At 43.7% G+C, this 18196-nt stretch overlaps 1 long non-coding RNA gene across 1 annotated transcript in view; it reads left to right on the top strand.

Annotated features, from left to right (window-relative positions):
- The window catches only part of LOC125095834 (uncharacterized), a 73507-nt gene that overhangs the window by 14085 nt on the left and 41226 nt on the right, over positions 1 to 18196 (top strand). The window contains exon 2 of the long non-coding RNA XR_007125963.1: positions 17496 to 17672. This is a non-coding gene — a long non-coding RNA (uncharacterized LOC125095834). The remainder of the gene's footprint in view (positions 1 to 17495; positions 17673 to 18196) is intronic.

Genomic DNA, 18196 nt, shown 5'->3' with positions numbered 1-18196 from the left:
AATTTAATTCAAAATTCTCTGTTGCTTTATTATTTGTGACTAGCTTCTCTCCAGAGAGTGTGCCAGTGAGAGGGTTCTCCCCTAGGCTTTGGTGGATGAGAACTAATTCTAGGAGGAGGCCCCCTGAACATATCCCCCAGACTGAGCAAAAATAATGTTATGTCCCATTCTGTGTGGGCCAGTACCCTCACCGTGGATGTTATCAGTCGGGATTTCGTACTCAATTATTTCATGGCCACTAAACGTGTAAGTGTAAAGCTATGGGTATGGAAACCACAGAGCCCTATAGGACAACAGGTATAAACAACTCGGTCCTGACCAGTACTTCTTGTAACAAATGTCATCTTGTTTCCACAGTTGCTGAGTGATGGCCTTTCACTGATGTGACTCAATGATACCAAATGCTTATCACATTGAGTGTGGTTACCATCTGTCACCATGCAAAGTTATTATAATATTATTGACTGTATTTTTGATGCTGTACTTTTCCTTTCTGTGACTTACGTATTTTATAACTGGAAGTTTGTATCTCGTAATCCATTCACCAATTTCACCCATCCTCCCCCCAGTAATTCCCCTCTGGCAATCAGTAGTTTGTTCTTTCTATTTATGAGTTTGTTTCTTTTTCTTTCTTTTTTTTTTTTTTTTTAGATTCCACATACATGTGAAATCCTATAGTGTTTGTCTTTCTCTGTCTGATTAATCACTTAGCATAATACCCTGTAGGTCCATTCATGTTGTCACAAATGGCAAGAGTTCATTCTTTTTTATGGCTGAGTAATATTCCATTGTGTATGTGTACATACCCATCTTCTTCACCCATTCACCTATTGATGGACATTGGGTTGTTGCATATCTTGGCTCTTGTAAACAATGCTGCAATAAACATAGGGAAGCATATATCTCTTCCAATTAATGTTTTCATTTTCTTCAGGTGAGTACCCAGAAGGTAGAATTACAGGATCATATGATATTTCTCCTTTTAACTTTTTGAGGAACCTCCAAAATGATTTCCACAGTAGCTGTACCAATTTACATTCTCACCAACACTGCATGAGGGTTCCCTTATCTCTCATGCTTGTTATGTCTGGTCTTTTGATAATAGATATTCTGCCCGGTCTGAAATGATATTTCGTTGTGGTTTCAATTAGCATTTTCCTCTTGATGAGTGTCTACTTCATGTGTTTGTTGGCCATCAATATGTCTTCTTTGGGAAGATGTCTCTTCAGGTTCTCTGTCTTTGTCCTATTTAGAAACTGACTGCTTAACGCATACGGGGTTCTCTTTTGAAGTGACCAAAATCTTTAAGAACTTCTTTTCAGGTTCCTGGACCCAATTCAGTGCGTGTGAGACTGTGTATGTGTGTGTGTGTGTGTGTGGGCCTGTGGGCTTCCCCACACCAGGAAAGAATTCTCCAACACCTACTAGCGTCTGAAAGTCAACTCTGCTCTGATGCCTATCTACCTGAGACAGTCTCAGATACCACAGATTAAGGGCTCAGTCCTACAAGATTATCCACCCAGCACCCTCCCCCTGCCTCCCACCTTCTGAACCTTGGCACAAGTCCAGGTTATCACTTGTGTTTCAAGCCAACTGGCTAGAGACTGGAGGTTCCAATGACTCCCTCCTTGTACGTCAGATGCTCGTTCCAATCCAGGTTGCTATCTGTACATCTGACAGACTGGCTATGAATCTGCAGCTTCCTTGACCCCTTCCTTGGGTTCAATTAATTTGCTGGAGCAGCTCACAGAATTCGGAGAAACGTACTTACGATATGACTGGACTCTTAAAAAAGGATGTAACTCAGAAATAGCCAGCTGGAAGAGATATAAAGGGCAAGCAAAGGCACAGGGTGTGGAGTTTCCTGTCCTCTGAAAAAGTGCGCCATTCTCCCCGAATCTCCATGTGCTTACCAGCCAAGAAGATCTCTGAACCCCATCCTTTTGGGTTCTTACCGAGGCTTCATTTCAGAAGCGCGCCTTGATTGAATTTTTGGCCATTGGCAACAGTTTTAACCTGAAACCTCTTTCCCCTCCCTGGAGGTCGGGGGTGGAACTGAAAGTTCCACCTCTCTAATCACGTGGCTGGTTCTCCTGGTGACCTGCCCTTACCCTAGGTGCAGCCCCAAAGTCGCCCCGTTAACATAACACCACTGTTGCTGTCGATCGCTTAGGAAATTCCAGTGGTTTTGGGAGTTCTGTGGGCAGGAAGACCAAAAACACATACATATTTCTCATTATAAATCACAGTATCGCACAAGTCTATAGGACAACAATGTAAACCCACATTTATACCATTAGGGTGCTGATTTGTACGCTGGAAGACGGCTGATTTATGTTATATGAATTTCCGGTCAATAAACAACAAATAAAATAGTGCAATCTCCCCTAGGTTTACACACTAAGTGCATTTTCAGAATTCAGTGAATATTAAAACCATGCAAAAAATGCTTGAGGTCTATATGTAAATCCAAGTTAGGGTCCAGGCTCAGCTACATTATAAATAGGTTTTTCTCCTACACGATTATGTGGAGAGATATTCAAAAGCTGGATAGGATATTGTTGCGCAGGATAACCCCTTCCACGGCAGAATATCTAGAGTCCACATCCCCAAAGCAACCTCACACATTTCTGGCATGCACCACCCAGCGGGAGGGAAAGCTGAGGCCCGAGGCCCAGCGGTGAGTGAGAGCGTCCTCTGTCTTTGTCCTTCCGCAGTCCGGGATGCACCTGCCAGGTCTCTGTGTCCAATGCTTACGTGCTGCCTCACTGTCCTGTTCCAGGAATGCTTAAAAGGAACCACCGTGAGACCCGGGGGACAATGTTAGAAACATTATACCCTCTCCTCATTCTAAAAGAGGAAGCTTTCTACTTTATTCCTGTGCTGACAATCCTAGTGCTGTGAGCAGACCTTTGGCTTTGCGATGTTGTTACATTTTGATTTTATTTTCTAAAGCCCTAGTGCCAAAGCCATGGTGCTTGAATCCAGTTTCTTTGGCTCCGTTTCTCTTTGGCTCTGGGGAGAGACGCTGGTGCTAATGCTGTTTGGCTTGATCTGGTTGCCTGGTCTTCTAGAAACCACTTGCTCTTTGCTTTTCCTGCTTTACTCCCCTGAGTGTACCTTTTGGCTAGCCTTTCTCTGGGGTCAACGGTGAGGCAGCCTACTGACAATTCGGCTCTGGTAATGTCACCTTATTTAGCCACAGACATTTGGGGAAGAATGACTGAAATGGAGGTGGTGGGGCAGAGAACAGCCGGGAACATGGAGGGTCTAAGTGGTCAGGTTAGGTTACACCCTTAAGAGAACTCTCCCCCAGTTCCTTTGTCTAGCTGTTTGTCCCAGGGGCCCTGGGAAGGGCCAGGCTGGGAAGGGCTGGGCACAGGAGCATCTCTGGGGGACAGAGGCCTTGTGTTGTTTCCTTGGGACCAGATCAAGGGGACCCTGGGTTGTGGAGAGGATGCAGTTGGAAGGGGACAGTAGGGATGGAGGACCCCAGCCCAGCCCAGATCCTGCTGGTGCAGCATGATGGAGGAACCTGAGGAGGACCACTTCGAGGCATCTGGGAATGATTTCCTCCGTCTGTCAGAACCAATGCATGTCTCAGATGTTTTTACTCCGAGCGCAGCCTTCTGCCTCTTGCCATCAGTCTCTTCAGATGTTTACCAGGAGCTCTAGGCCAGCCACGTGGCAGCAGCCTCATTTGCTTTTATTTAGTTCATATGAATTTGAGCTGTTTTGCACATAAAAAGAACCAAAGGAACATTAACTGCTAACCACTCATAACCCTCCATGTGCACGTTCGAGCTTCGTCTGTGCACACGCTCACGCTGTGGGAACAGACTGTGTGGGGTTCTGCTTCATTCATTTTGATCATCTGACTCTTTTTTTTTTTTTTTTTTTGCTTCATTCATTTTGCATCATTTCATGTACACCTGGCTCGCACACTTGCATCTTGGCACCCAGGTAGGGCTCTTCCATGAGAAAACATCACAACCCGGCCGTTCATCTATTGCATGCTGCCTAGAGATACCAAATTTCCTTTCACGTAAATAACGACTTTTTAACCTTCTCTATCATACTTTTAACGGACATTCCTCCCAAAAGGAATCGCCAAGTTCAAGGTTATGAACTCTGTGGCTCTGTTTACATGCTCCTAGATTATTTCAGGATGATAGACCCAATACTCACTGCTCTCAGGGAAGCAGGATATTTCTCTTGTGGCCACCACTCCATCATTCATCCGGCGTGGGTGTTTGCTGTGCACCTGCTGGGCACACCACCGTGCCAGGCGCTGGAGAAGTGGTGGCAAACAAGTCGTAGGCTCTGGTCCCTGGTCCCTGGCCTCATGGCGCTCCCAGTTTCTGTGGCTTCTCAAGATGTGGTCTTGGATCATCACCTTGGAATGGACCACACACAGGTCCTGGAATCACCTGGGGCAGGTGCTTATAAAATGCAGACCCCTGGGACTCGCTCCCAACTACTGAATAAGAATCTTTAGATCCAGGCCCCCCAGTACCTGCATTTCCAATGAAATCTCCCAATGCACATCACATGTGAGCCCCACCGATCTTGGAGAAGGAGTGTAAGTTCATTTTTGCTTAGAAGGAAACATGAAGAACCTGGGATGGAGTGTGGGAGACTGGCATGATGGGCCAGCCGGGGCAGGGAGATGACAGAAGGGTGCAGGTCTTCTTCCCAAAATGTCACCTCCCTCGGGATACAGACCAAGCCACCGAACCCAGGACAGGCTGTGACTAATGAGCAAATCAAGTAGATAATTTTTTGCCTCAGCTGAGCAGTTCCCTCCCACGGGTGGAGCAGCCTGGGCCATGGAGCAGAATTAGAGCATTTTCTGGAGTCGAGATCACTGTTGCAAATTCGTTGAGCAAAGCCAAGCAGCTGGGGAGGGAGCATGTGGTTCTGCTCGGGGAAGGAGCCATGGGAGGCATGTGTGCTCGCCCCTTACCCGTGAGCAATCCTCCCAGGCGTGCAGAGCAGACAAGCCAGCTTGTCCAGAAAGATCACTGCGCTGGTGGGGACAGAGAGAGACAGGCAGCGCCGGCTGAGGGACATCGGGCTGCTCTGCCAAGTTAGGGAAGGGTATGGTTGTGGGGAGGTGGGGGCAGAGGGCTGGGACTAGCTGTGCAGGACACAGAGCAGGATGGAAGGTCTGACAGCAGGGGGTGGTCCTGGGACAGAGGAGATAGAAACGTGCAAGTGTCAAGTGTGTGGCCCCAAGAACTCCCCCAGGCTTGTGATGTCCAGTGGCCCGAAGCAAGGTGTCCTTAGCTTTCTGGAGATAGGGTCGACCTCTGACGTAATATACCAGCCTGGAGACTTGGTGTCTTCCATGGCACACAGCCTGGGTCTAAATATCCAACATTCCTCAAGCATTTTCTTGGGTGCAGCCACTGTGGGGTGGCCCTGGGCTCCCTGGGGGTCTCAGCTCTCATTTGGTTCCCTATTTGCGACAGTCTCCTGAAGGTGGTGCAGGCATGTTCCCCCAAATTAAATGTAGGCTGGGGCCTTACTGTGTTGCTGTTGGCCTATGCCGATGTGCTCTCTATGCACAAACCACAAGCCGGGTTCCTGCCCTTGCTCCGAGCAGTGGTCAGTTGAATGTGCATTTTCATTAAGGCCTGAGTCACTGCACGTGTCATAGTTCGAGTCCCTATTTGGGAATGCTCCAAGTGTGACTCTATTTCTTAATTCAAGAAAATGTCCCTTGATCATTTTTTTTTTTTCTGGCCTGATCCCATAAAGGCAAAAAGAGTTGAGCCAGCACAGGCTAGTCTTTGGATGCCAAAGTGGCTTCTGAGTGAGTCAGCCCAGGGTTGAAGGTGTTCAGTGAATAAGCCCTCAAGACCTTTCTACCGAACCCTGGATGGAAGATATCTCATCACTGGATGGAGAACATCTCTGTTTTCCAGCGACTCGGGATGTTGATGGGGATAAGCGTAGCTATAGAAAGACCACACCGAAATGCAAGGGAGACTCTGTGACCTCATTTATACGAGCTCAAACTGCTTACCATCTGTGCTGGGAAATCGGACGTATGCGCATGCGTGTGCGTGCACGTGTGCGTGCATGTTTTGTCGAGAGCACAGCTGTAGTATTTGGTTGAAGAGTAGAGTACAAAAGCAGACAGTTGGGGAAGACCATCTATTGATCAGCCGCAATGCTGTATTTGGTGTCGGCTTGAAAAGAATCATTCATCATAAGTCATCAAAAAGAGAACAGAAGAGAGAGCAAACACTTCCCGCCCTTAAATCTCTCACTGTTGCCTTTCACAGGAACAGTTTCTCACGCAGAAAAATCTGTTTTCAGTTGGACTGAAAAACTGCCCCGTGAGTCATAAACGTCTCTATATTTGTAAGGCTCTTCACAGTTGACAAAGCATTTTTGCAAAGTTTTTTTCCATTTGATCCTACCCACAGGGGAGGAGTGACTAATCCAAGACCGCACAGATAGAGAATGGCGCAGTGGGGCTGGGTTCTGACTCCAATGAGGCTCATTAAGTTCACGGGGAAGCTGGATCTCGAAGACCAAGGCAGCTGCGATTGTGGAGGGGCTGTTGAACTTGACGTAAGAGATGTTTATATTTTACGTGTTCTACATCTTGCCCTGATTTGGGGTCTGGGGAGACTCTCAGCCTCATTTTCCCTCCCAGGCTGAGGGTGGCGGCATGGATCCATCTTAGCAAGCAGAAAGGTTCAAGTGGGTTTTCTTATCCTACAGGGAAAGGGATTGTGTAAATACCAAAACAAGAAAAATAATGGATTCCCGTAATTATTTTTAGATACAACCACTCATCTAACTCATTGCTTTCAGGAGCAATTCTGCTTCCCCTCCCCAAAGGTGGGTTATGCCTCCCCCATACCTGTTAGCTCACACAGAGAGGGATGAGCCCCACCGACCAGCACAAACCAACTCTCAGCAGATTTGCTTTAGCATGGATGTTTCACTTTTGAAACGTGTTTATTTTAATTCCAATTAGTTAGCATATATATTAGTTCCAGGTAGAGTGATTCAACAATTCCATACATCATGTGGTGCTCATCAGGATAAGTACAATCCTTAACCCTCCTCACTTATTTCATTTATCCTCTCCCCCACCCACCTTCCCTCTGTTAACCATTAGTTTGCTCTCAATAGTTAAGAGTTTGTTTCTTGGTTTGTCTCTCTCTCTTTTTTTCCTTTGTTCATTTGTTTCATTTCTTAAATTCCACATATAAGTAAACCATATGGTATTTCTTTCTCTGACTGACTTATTTTGCTTAGCATCATACTCTCTAGCTCCATCCATGTCATTGCAAAAGGCAAGATTTCACTCTTTTTAATGGTTGCATAGTATTCCATTGTAGATATACACCACATCTTCTCTATCCCTTCAATAGTCAATGGAAACGAGCTGTTTTCCTAATTTGGCTGATTTAAATAGTGCTTCTATAAACATAGGGGTGCGTGTATCCCTTTGAATTAATGTTTTTGTATCCTTTGGTTAAATACCTAGTAGTGAGATTGCTGGACTATAGGGCAGATCTATTTTTTTTTTTAAGATTTTATTTATTTATTTGACAGAGAAGGATCACAAGTAGGCAAAGAGGCAGGCAGAGAGAGAGAAAGAAGAAGGCTGCCCGCTGAGCAAAGAGCCTGATTCAAGGCTTGATCCCAGGACCCCGAGATCATGACCCAAGCCAAAGGCAGTGGCTTAACCCACTGAGCCACCCAGGTACCCTGGGCAACTCTATTTTTAACTTTTTGAGGAAACTCCATACTGTTTTCCAGAGTGGCTGCATCAATTTGCGTTCCCACCAACAGAAGGAAGACTCCCCTTTCTCCACATTCTTGTCAACACTGTTGTTTCTTATGTCATTGATTTTAGCCATTCTGACAGGTGTGATGTCGTATCTCATTGTATTTTTGATTTATGTTTCACTGATGATCAGTGATGTTTGCATTTTTTTCATGTGTCTGTTGGCCACCTGGATGTCTTCTGTGGAAAAATGTCTAGTCACATCTTCTGTCCATTTTTTAATTGGATTTTTTGGGGGTATTGAGTTTTATAAGTTCTTTATATATTTTGGATACTAACCTTTTATCAGATATGTCATTTGCAAATATCTTCTTCCATTCTGGAGGTTGCCTTTTAGTTTGGCTGATTGTTTCCTTCACTGTGCAGAAGATACTTATTTTGATGTGGTCCCAATAGTTTATTTTGCTAGATAGGGGACCTATCTAGAAAAAATTTGCTACAGCCAATGTCAGACAAGTTATTGCTTGGACTCTCTTCTGGGACTTTTATGGTTTCAAGTCTCACACTTAGGTCTTTAATCCATTTTGAGTTTATTTTTGTGTCTGGTCTAAGAAAGTGGTCCAGTTTCATTCTTCTGCATGTTGCTGTCCAGTTTTCCCAACACCATTTGCTAAAGAGATTGTCTTTTTCTCATTGGATCTGGGAAATCTGTTTTGTTGGAGATTAATTGACCATATATTGGTGGGTTTATTTCTGGGTTTTGTATTCGGTTCCATTGATCTATGTGTTTGTTTTTGTGCCGGTACCATACTGTTTTGATTACTTCAGCTTTGTAATATAACTTGAAGTCCGGAATTATGATGCCTCTAACTTCACTTTCGTTTTTTCAAGATTGCTTTGGCTATTCAGGGTCTTTTGTGGTTCCATACAAATTTTAGAATTATTTATTCTATTTCTGTGAAAAGTGTTGCTGGTATTTAGGTAGGGGTTGTACTGATTGTATAGATTCAGCATGGACATTTCACAGTTTCTAGGAGATAATTGCCGTCCCTGGGGCACAAAGGTCATCCTCAGAAACATGGAAGTTAATAATATGAATATAAATATGAATATGAAGGAAGGGCCTTTATAAAGTAGACTCAATATTTTGTTGTTTCAATGCATTTTGATATTAAATGAATAAGTAATGTGAATTACATTTAAACCACCAAAATCTGCAAGTCAGCATCTTTTCTTTTTTTTTAAGTCAGAGCTTAAAATGACTATTAAAGGCCACAGACATGGTGTTTTTCTGTGCTTCAGTCAGGAATGTAATCTGAATTTGCCACTATTTGCCTACCTATGATCTGTTATTGGCTTCCTATTTGTATGTGTGTTCAATGCCTGTCATCTCTGGACATAAGTGAGCAGCTAATATTGCTGAGAATATCACTCTGAACAAACTTGCCAGAGTTTCTTTGTTTCTTTTAGAAATAATTATGCTAAATTTATATCAATTATCTCCCCTACAGATCCCTGAATTTTCACGTATGGAGCTGAGCTGATATAAGGAAATAGACGAGAGATACAGGTACCTTTTTTACTTCTTGTCTGGCTAAGTTTGCCATAGGATACCCCAGAGGCAACTAGCCATACAGGACATAGAGTACTTGACTGTGGCATGTGCATGTTCAACTTCCTAGCATTGACTTCCCCACTGTTACCACCGACGGTGAACTCCTCGGCGGGCGAGAGGAGCAGCCCCCCTTCACACACAATCAGCACCAGCTGTAGTCCAATTAAACTCAACAGTGAACAGGTGTTCACTGTAATGACTTCCACACAAAAGCACACTTCCATTTAATACTCTTTACATCTGATACACTAACAGTCCCAATGAAAGGGAGTAGTAGAAAAAGAGATGGAATTCGGTGGAGGAAAAACAGCAACCCCCAGACTCCTTCACAATCAGCATCAGAAGCCCCAATTAGCCTCAACATTTCACAGGTGTCCGCAGGAGGGTATTTTATGCAGAACATACTCAAGTCAATTGTCTCTTAAGAACTTCTTTGAAGACATTTTGAAGTTTTTCAAATTCAGGCAGCTTGCTCATATTACTGTTACTATCGCTATTTAATGGCTTTGAGGATTTGACCCTGCTAGACACGCATGGGCAGAAATATTAATCACACTTAACATAAATTCTAATTTATGTTCGGCCCATTCATTGCTTCCCCCCCCCACATTTGTTTACATTCGAGGTCCACGCCCTGTTTGAAACAGAGAAATCTAGAAAGCACTTCTTGGGAGTCAATGCCTAGTAGTGTTATTATTTCTATTGTGTTCTAATCAGTTATGGAATGTCCACAGTGTGCACTGTTAGGAAGAGAGAAATGACAGGGACAACTTTCCTGTGCAGGGAATCAATGCAGGATTGGTTAACAGCTTAGGACCCAATCAGAGTCACTCCTGTGGCTCACCCCAGGCTCTGTGGAAGCTGACTAATTACCAGGGGACTCTGGTAGATGAGTTGGTGGCAGACTGTCCAGACCCCTCACTCTACAGTATGGTGCCACCAACACTACCAGTTAGCCCTTCTCTGACTTTGCATTTAACAGAGATTCATTGCCTTTGTAGTCAGTGGAGAAAAGGGGTGAGTAGGTCTGAGGCAAGGACTTTAGAATTCTGCCTCTCAATTCAGTCACAGAGTAAGGTACCTTCCTAAATATACCACACCTTATAGTGCAGAAAACCATTTTTTAAATTTTACCCAAACCAATTTGATAACTCACACCAGAAAGAAACCTAAGTAAAAACGAATCCCAGATGTAGAGCACATGTTGGTGAAGGTGTCAGTTGGTAACATTACACCAGAAAACCAGTGGATTTCCATAACTGAAGCCAGACTTGTGAGCAGACAACTCCAATCCCAGCAGAAATTGTGGTAGGCAGATACTAAGATGGCTTCCAATGAACTCCTCCTCCTGAGATTCATGCTCTTGGTGAGATCTTCCCCACCTTGAGGGTGAATGGGACCTATGACCTTCTTCTGACTAAAAAAATACAACAATTATGATGGGATATGACCTCTATGATTACATTTCCTAAAATTGTAACTTCCATCTTGCTAGCAGATTCTCTCTACTGCCTTCTTGGCTTCTATGCTTTGATGTTGGTGAGGCTTTCATGGGGAGGAACTAAATGTGGACTTTGGCCAACAGCCAGCTAAGACCTGAAGCCCTCAGTCCAACAGCCTTCCAGAAATTGAATTATGCCAACCACAGTGGGACTTGGAAGTAAATCCCTCCCCAGTTGGGATGTCAGATGAGATCCCAGCCCTGGCTGACACCTTGATTCTGCCTTGTGAGGGACCCTGAAGCAGACGATCTAGCTAAGCCATGTTTAGACTCCTGACCCACAGAAGCTGTAAGATAATGTGTGTTGCTTGAATTGTGTGGTAATTGGTTACACAGCAATAGATAACAAATTCAGAAATGTTTACAAATGTGCACCCAAGGACATGTGTAAAAATTTTCATAGCAGCATTCTTCATAATACCAAAATAAGAAACAAAAGTGTGTGGATGATAAGGTGGATAAATAAATTACAGTATATTTATATAGTGGAACTATAAGCAATGCAAAAATAACCAGCTCCAGCTATCTGCAGCAACATGGGTGAGACTCACAAATAATTGAGTGGTAAAAGCCAGACAGAAAAGAGTACTGCTGTATGATTCAATGTACATGAAGTTCTAAAACAGGCAAAACTAATCTATCATCCCATTTGAAACTTAGGATGGTGGTTGCTTTTGGGGTTAGGTAGTGACAGGGAAGGGAAGCTTTCGAGGAACTGATAAATGTCCTGTTTCTTCATTTGGGAGCTGGTTACAGGACCGTTTTACACACTTTTATGTATGTATGTATGTATGTTATAAATTAAAAAGTTTTTAAAAAGTCCCCTTTTTTCTAGCAGGTGATCTTTTCAGCACATGATATTAATAGATGTGTGCTCAGAGGGGTGTGATATCTTTATAGACGCAGTGTCACCGTACATCAGGAAAGGAGAGCACTGATTTCAAATGCCTCATTTAACAGAAGAGGCAAACGGAGTTGCAGAAAGGCTCAGAGAGGTAAAGGGAGTTATAGAAATCAAGCTTCCAATTACTGCCAGAGCAGAAATTGCAAAGCAGGTCTCTTGTATGTGCTGGTTAGATGTGAGTGCAGAATGGCTGTGGACTCGTCTTTCATGGTTCTCCATGCTTGAGTCCCTTTCCTTACCACTGTATGTTGATGTCACAAACTAAGTTGAAGATTACTTTCCCAGATTGCCTAGTGCCTGGCTTAGTCTTGGGCTTTAAACTGGCCAATATCCAACAAGAAGGAGCCTCTTGGTGTCGTGTTTTCAAGCTCCCATCTTGTTCTATTTCACTGGCACCCTTTGTTATCTGTTTCCGGGCGTGTTTCTTGCACCATGGCTAGCGATCTTTATCTGACCCTGCTCTATCCACAGTCTGTTTCTCACCCAGTGCAACTGAAATTCAGTCCCCTTCCTTGGCGCTGAACTTGGCGAACTTTCTTGGCTTTGATTAGGACTCATGTTTTGGTGTGTATTTGCCGCAAGTAGCTCTGGGTTACGAGCTTGATACGAAAGCCTCCAAGTCTTCTGTAGCTGGGTCTTCTGCAGTCTCTGCAGAAGAGGAGAGAAGCATCTTTTTTTTTTTTTTTTTTCAGTCAAAGACCTACAAATATGCAATCTCTCTATGTTCCAAGTAAGTTCCTACATTCCATTTTAGGAAAATATCAGCTGTTGTAGGCAGAGAGGAGCATGAACTACCTGCACTTTCCCCTTTTCTCCTCTTCTGAGATCTGAGAGCTAGGTTATAAAATGAACACGATGAATGTGACCAGACATACACAAACGCACCTTAGAGATGAAAAGTTGGCCATGTCAGAAGAAGACAGAGGATGGATGTGACAATAACCCCACTGATGGTCTGGCTGTGTCTGAAGAGAGAGCGTGTCAATCAGAAAGGGAGTTGGTGGGCATAGAACTCAGAGGACAGACCAGAGGAGCCCTGAAAAGCTGGTATGAATGTTCCAGGGGTGATGGCTTCATCAGGTCCCAGCCGTGTGATGCCATTAAGCTTTCAAGTCATCTAACTAAACTGCCCTTGCTCTGATTCCAGACTACTAAGGAGCTTTCTGATTATAATTGACTTCCTGTGTAGATTTTCTTCAAGGAGAGAAAGTGCTGGGGAGAGGAGTGTGAGTATTTGATCTTCCTGACAGCTGCACATTCCCTTGTCAATAGAAGCATTGACATTTTGGTGAGAAAGTTTTGGTGTTTTTTGAGTATCGTTCACATAAGTCAGCCCTCCCAAGTCAGGCACATTTTGGAACACTAACAAGATTGAATTTTTGGACCTGTAAGTCTTCTGGCCAGACCTTGGACTGTGAAAAATTCATTAAGATAATGCCACTTCGGAAGGCCTCTTGGTAGACAGCCAGCCAGCCATTTCCTGGTAATATTCAACATGGCTTTGGGCCCACTTTCAAAAATCCTGATGTTACCTAACTGGATTGAGAGGATCAGAAGGGAACAGAGAGAGAGAGAAGAGGAGGTGGGGTAGTCCATTCGAACTAGTTTCCATCAAGGCTACAGATGAAAATGGAATCTTATTGAAAATAGATTACTTATGTGTTTCTTAAATGGGGATAGATACCTTTCTGAGAATATGCAGCAGTAAAGGTAGGGGATGAAACTCAGCAGAACTTTCTGGAAGATTAACTTTTCTCCCTGATTTAGGGAGATAGAGAATTTAAGACATTAACAAATGAGGTATAGTTATCCGGAGTTGGTGCTGGGTGATCAGGGATTATATTTCCCAGCTTCTATTGCATTTGAATGGGGCCATGTGATGACTTCTTGCTCAAGGGAGGTGGGGAAAATGGCTATGAATTCTGGGCTCAAGCAATTAAAAAAGCACTCCTTTCCCCACCTCACAGTTGAATGGAGAGATTGCAGAGACCCTGAGGGAGGATAGGGTCACAAGACCAAGGGGCAGGCTGTCCACTCGCCAGCCACATACTTCACGCGAGGTAATACAGGTTTAGAGCATTAAACCACTGAGTGAGCTCTCTATTTGTCACAGCAGACAGCATTGCTTTCACAGAACTGATCAGTGATTTAAATATTTCTACATGAAAGCAAAGAGTCATATAATAGAATATAAACTTTACACGAATTCTTAAGTTAAAACTAAGGCTTTAAAGACCTATTTTGCTCATGGCAGGCTGTTGGCTCTTGGTGCCTACAGAGTGACACATTCACTTTCTTCTGCTGTGGGATGAACTTGGTGGGAAAGTTTGACAAGGGCCAGACAAATTCATGTAATGGGGGAGTAAAAGCTGTGGTTGTTCTCCAGACTATAGAGTCTCTACTACACACTGACTCAAGGCAAGACTGAAGTAGGTGAAGGTAGATTTCTCTAGTATTTTATCCCCAAACTCACTTGGCTCATATAGCTTATCAGTGGTTTATACCCTGGCCTGCTATTTAGACAATATCTTCATGTTTTGGACCCTTCCTAACTTGTGAATGTTCATTCCAGTTTATATTCCCTTAGGAGCCTGTAAGGTGAGGCTAATATGTCCAAAGAATTCAGGCCAGGTGACAGGTATGGCAAATATTGGCATTTTCCATACAAAGCCCCTTTCCATGTCCCTGCGGATATCAGTGATTTGGGCCCATACTCCTTTCTGCTGACCAGGTGGGGCCTCAGAGCCCTCTCAGGCCAGAGTCCAGGCAGCACCTGTGAATCTCTCAGTGCTGAGTCTTGAGTTGGGTTCAACTTGCCATCCTGGATGAATGGTAGATCGCAGGAACTGCAGGGACAACATTTGCCTTCCAATACTTCTCTTGATTCCGTTAATCTGGTAGAAGAATCTGAAAATTTCTAGCACACTGGCAGCTCCAGTAGAAGAGATATTTGGGACAGGGACCATTTTTCCATTGCTCCTCAAATTATAGCACAAACCTACCACCCTTCACGTCACATCATGTCACATCACGTCACGTCACGTCACCTCACTTCACTTCAGTAGGTACTATATTTATTTCATTGACATTAAAACAGGCTTGGTCTAGCAAGTCACACTTAACTCCATCACCAGCAACTTTTTATTAAGCACCTTACGTGTACATGGCAACAAACTAGATGCTCAGATGTTCTTCTGTGATTATGTTGATTTATAATCATCATGTAGAGTAACTGTGTTCTCTCTGTGTCTCTCTTCCTCTGGGGAGCTGACTTTCTGGAGGAACCTTCTTGTTCTGCTGTCTACACCACCTGGGCTGTTTTGACTGTGCTCAGACCATTCTTACTGCCCTTCCCCAAGCATGCTGAATGAAGGGAGCACTTCTTCCTCACTGTGTTGACTGTCAAGACAGGTTTTCCCTACCCTCCCCCTCCTCAATATTGCTAAGCCATGGATTTCTGAAGGATCTATAAGTCTCCCTGCAGGGACCCAGCAGTCTCTGTCTGTGGCTCATAAGACTTTTTTTGGTCACAACCTCCTTTCAGGCAGCTTCACTAAAGTGCTACTGGGGCAAAAAGAGCAAGTTTAAAAAATTCTTTCTGTCTCTCTTTTTTCTTTTGAGGGGAAGAGACTTTAGTGGTAGGACTTTTTCCCACTTACCCATTCTACATCATGTTCTAGACTGGTCAGAGCTGATGAATCACTTTCCCACCAGTGAAATGTGTTTAACTAGATGACCATGGCTGCCAAGCAGAGCAGCAGCCATCCTGGCAGCTGCAGGAAAGACTGGGGTGGGGAGGCAGCTGGCAGGACTCAGGCTGGACATGTGCCTCTAGGTGACAGCCATGTGCATGGACCCAGTTACGACTGCTCCTACTTAAACCTTAGAAATAGATTTAGAAAGGTATGGCCAGGTGGGCAGAGGGCAAACCTCAGCTTTGCCCAGCTGGGGCTATGTGATGGGTGTTGGGATTCCATATAGCTGGGCTATGGGGGGAATGGAGCTTCGGTGCCTAGCCTGCTAGCTATGGACACCACACCACAGTGGGAAGGGCTGCAAACATATGACTAGTTAATGAAAACTTGGATTTTGCGGAAAACAGCCAAATCTGTGGAAGGGTAGCAGCTGCTCTATTGAGCTAAAGTCTTAGGAAAGCCCTAAAGTTGTGGAATCTGCATATTTCCCTCACCCCTACCTAGGAGGCCAGCACAGAGCAGTCATTACAGGACTTTCCTGGAGGCATCAGGAAGTCAGGGGTAGTAATTTGCTTAGATTTGTCTGAATAGTTGCAGGTTGCCAAATTGCACAGACAGCTGTAGTCAGTTGCTTTCTTCATGCTGTTCAATCCATGCCATGCATTTTGCCAGCTGCATCCCTTCTCTTCCCTGGACATCTTGGGAAATCATCATGACTTCATAGGTAGAGTTCTGAATCTGTTTGTTTTTTGCAATATCGTTACATTTGCTCAACTGTATTATTAGCTGGAAGATGATAGCCTACTGCAGCGTCATCATTTTTCCAACTTGGGCATTTGTTTATGGAATCCATGTGGAACAATGGACTACATACGGCCCTCTTTCCATGCCTCAACATGCTTTCTTCCAGAAGTAGTGGTGATGGCAGTGAGAAAGAGAAATTCAATTACACTGCACTAGGAATTTGATATAATAGGAATTCCGTGGGCAGCCTGGCTTTATTTGCCCGGAATTCCTTTGGGTAAAACCAAAACACTTTTTTAATATATCATTCTTTTTGGTCACTTTCTTTGTAGGGTAAGAGTAAAATCTGGGAGCTGGCCTTTGTTGAGGTCTTTCTATCTTTTGTAAGACTAAACCCACAATGATCTGGGAGCATATTACTATTTATAGGAGGCTGCAACACTTGTACAGAGTGGAGTCTGGAAGTCAGATTATAGGAAAGAGTTTATAGTTTCCCCGTTTGATCATCAATTAGCTTACATCAAGTCATAGAATCTTTCCACTGAGTGGAAACTTGGAAACAAATCTGCTTCTACCCTTTCATGTTATGGATGAGAACCCCCCCGAAGGGCAGAGAGAGGACTTACATTTATAAAGACCCAGATTGGGGGCAGCGATGTCCAGGTGTATTAGGTATCCAGGTGTATGAATCTCCAGGTGTACCAATTATACTTTCTGGCTGCAAACAATGGAAACCAACTCTGGAAATTTACTGGAAGTGTATTGAAAGTTTATTTGGAAGGATACTGGAAGCTTCCAAAGACAGCAAGGAACCTAGAGAACCAGATTTGGGAATGGATTCAAAACAAGTCATCTCTAGAAGGCGAGGAAGGCAAACACCTAAGGAGCATTTGCAATTAGGAGCAATCTGGTCAGGGCAGAAAGAGGCCTCAACTTTTTCAGTCTCATGTAAGTCTACTGACTTTTCAGTTTACTTTTGCATGAGCTAAATTAAGACAGGTCTCTTCTTAGCACCTTGGCTAGAGGAAAACATGGTGCCTGATAGGAGTTCTAGAGAGCATATCCAATGAAGAGGAAATGAGTCTCCTAAGGAAAATTTTAGTGCCTTTAGGAAAGTCCTTTGGGAGGATTTCAAAACCAATATCCTCAACATTCGCTCACCAACCTCTTGGTTTCATACATTGGTTCATGGAATGCTTTTGGACATCTATGTTCATTATAGACTTTACCCATTCTTTCTCCAAAATACCTTGTCTCTATAGCCTTCATTGTCTCTATAGCCTTCCCCTGGAGCAGAGCCTGTTCATTATCTCCCAGGAGCCCTTGTCGTCTTCTTCCCTGTAGACATAGACCACCTTGAAACTCATCCAGATAACATGGCCTGCCTAACTGAAGATATTTCCCATCCTGCTTTGCAATTAGATGTGCCCAGGGGACCAAGTTTAAATGAACAAGAGGTAAGTTAAAGAGATGATACAGTATCCAGAGCATCTTCTTTCAAAAGAAATGGCTTGTCCTCTCTCTCTCTCTTTCTTCTATCTTAGGTTAACATAATTACAGTATTCATGATCCCTCACTGGTCCATCCATGCCCTTCCATCCATTCATACATCCAACTGTATTTATTTTTTATGTGATAGACCCCTATGAACATACAACTCAGCACAAAAACTAGAATTATGAAAATAAGTTACATTTATGGTTCTTCTCCAGTCTAACCTCTTGTCTTCTCTTAACCCAAGTAACCAGCATTCTGAATCCTGTATTCACCATTCCTTTACTTGCTTAGATTGTATTATCTCATTGTATATAAGGGTTTGATCATAGAAACAGAAACATAGGAATGATACTGAATATGGAATTTATTAAAGAGATTCAACTCTATGTAGTGCCAATTCTAGTGAAATTATTGCTGTATTGTTATTGTTCTGTATCTGCTACTGGGTCTAGATGAGGAGTTGGAGAAGCTAAAGGAGAAGACC

This window comes from Lutra lutra, chromosome 3 (assembly GCF_902655055.1).
Source record: "Lutra lutra chromosome 3, mLutLut1.2, whole genome shotgun sequence".
Classification (NCBI taxonomy): domain Eukaryota; kingdom Metazoa; phylum Chordata; class Mammalia; order Carnivora; family Mustelidae; genus Lutra; species Lutra lutra.
This window is presented reverse-complemented; position numbering and strand designations above follow the sequence as displayed.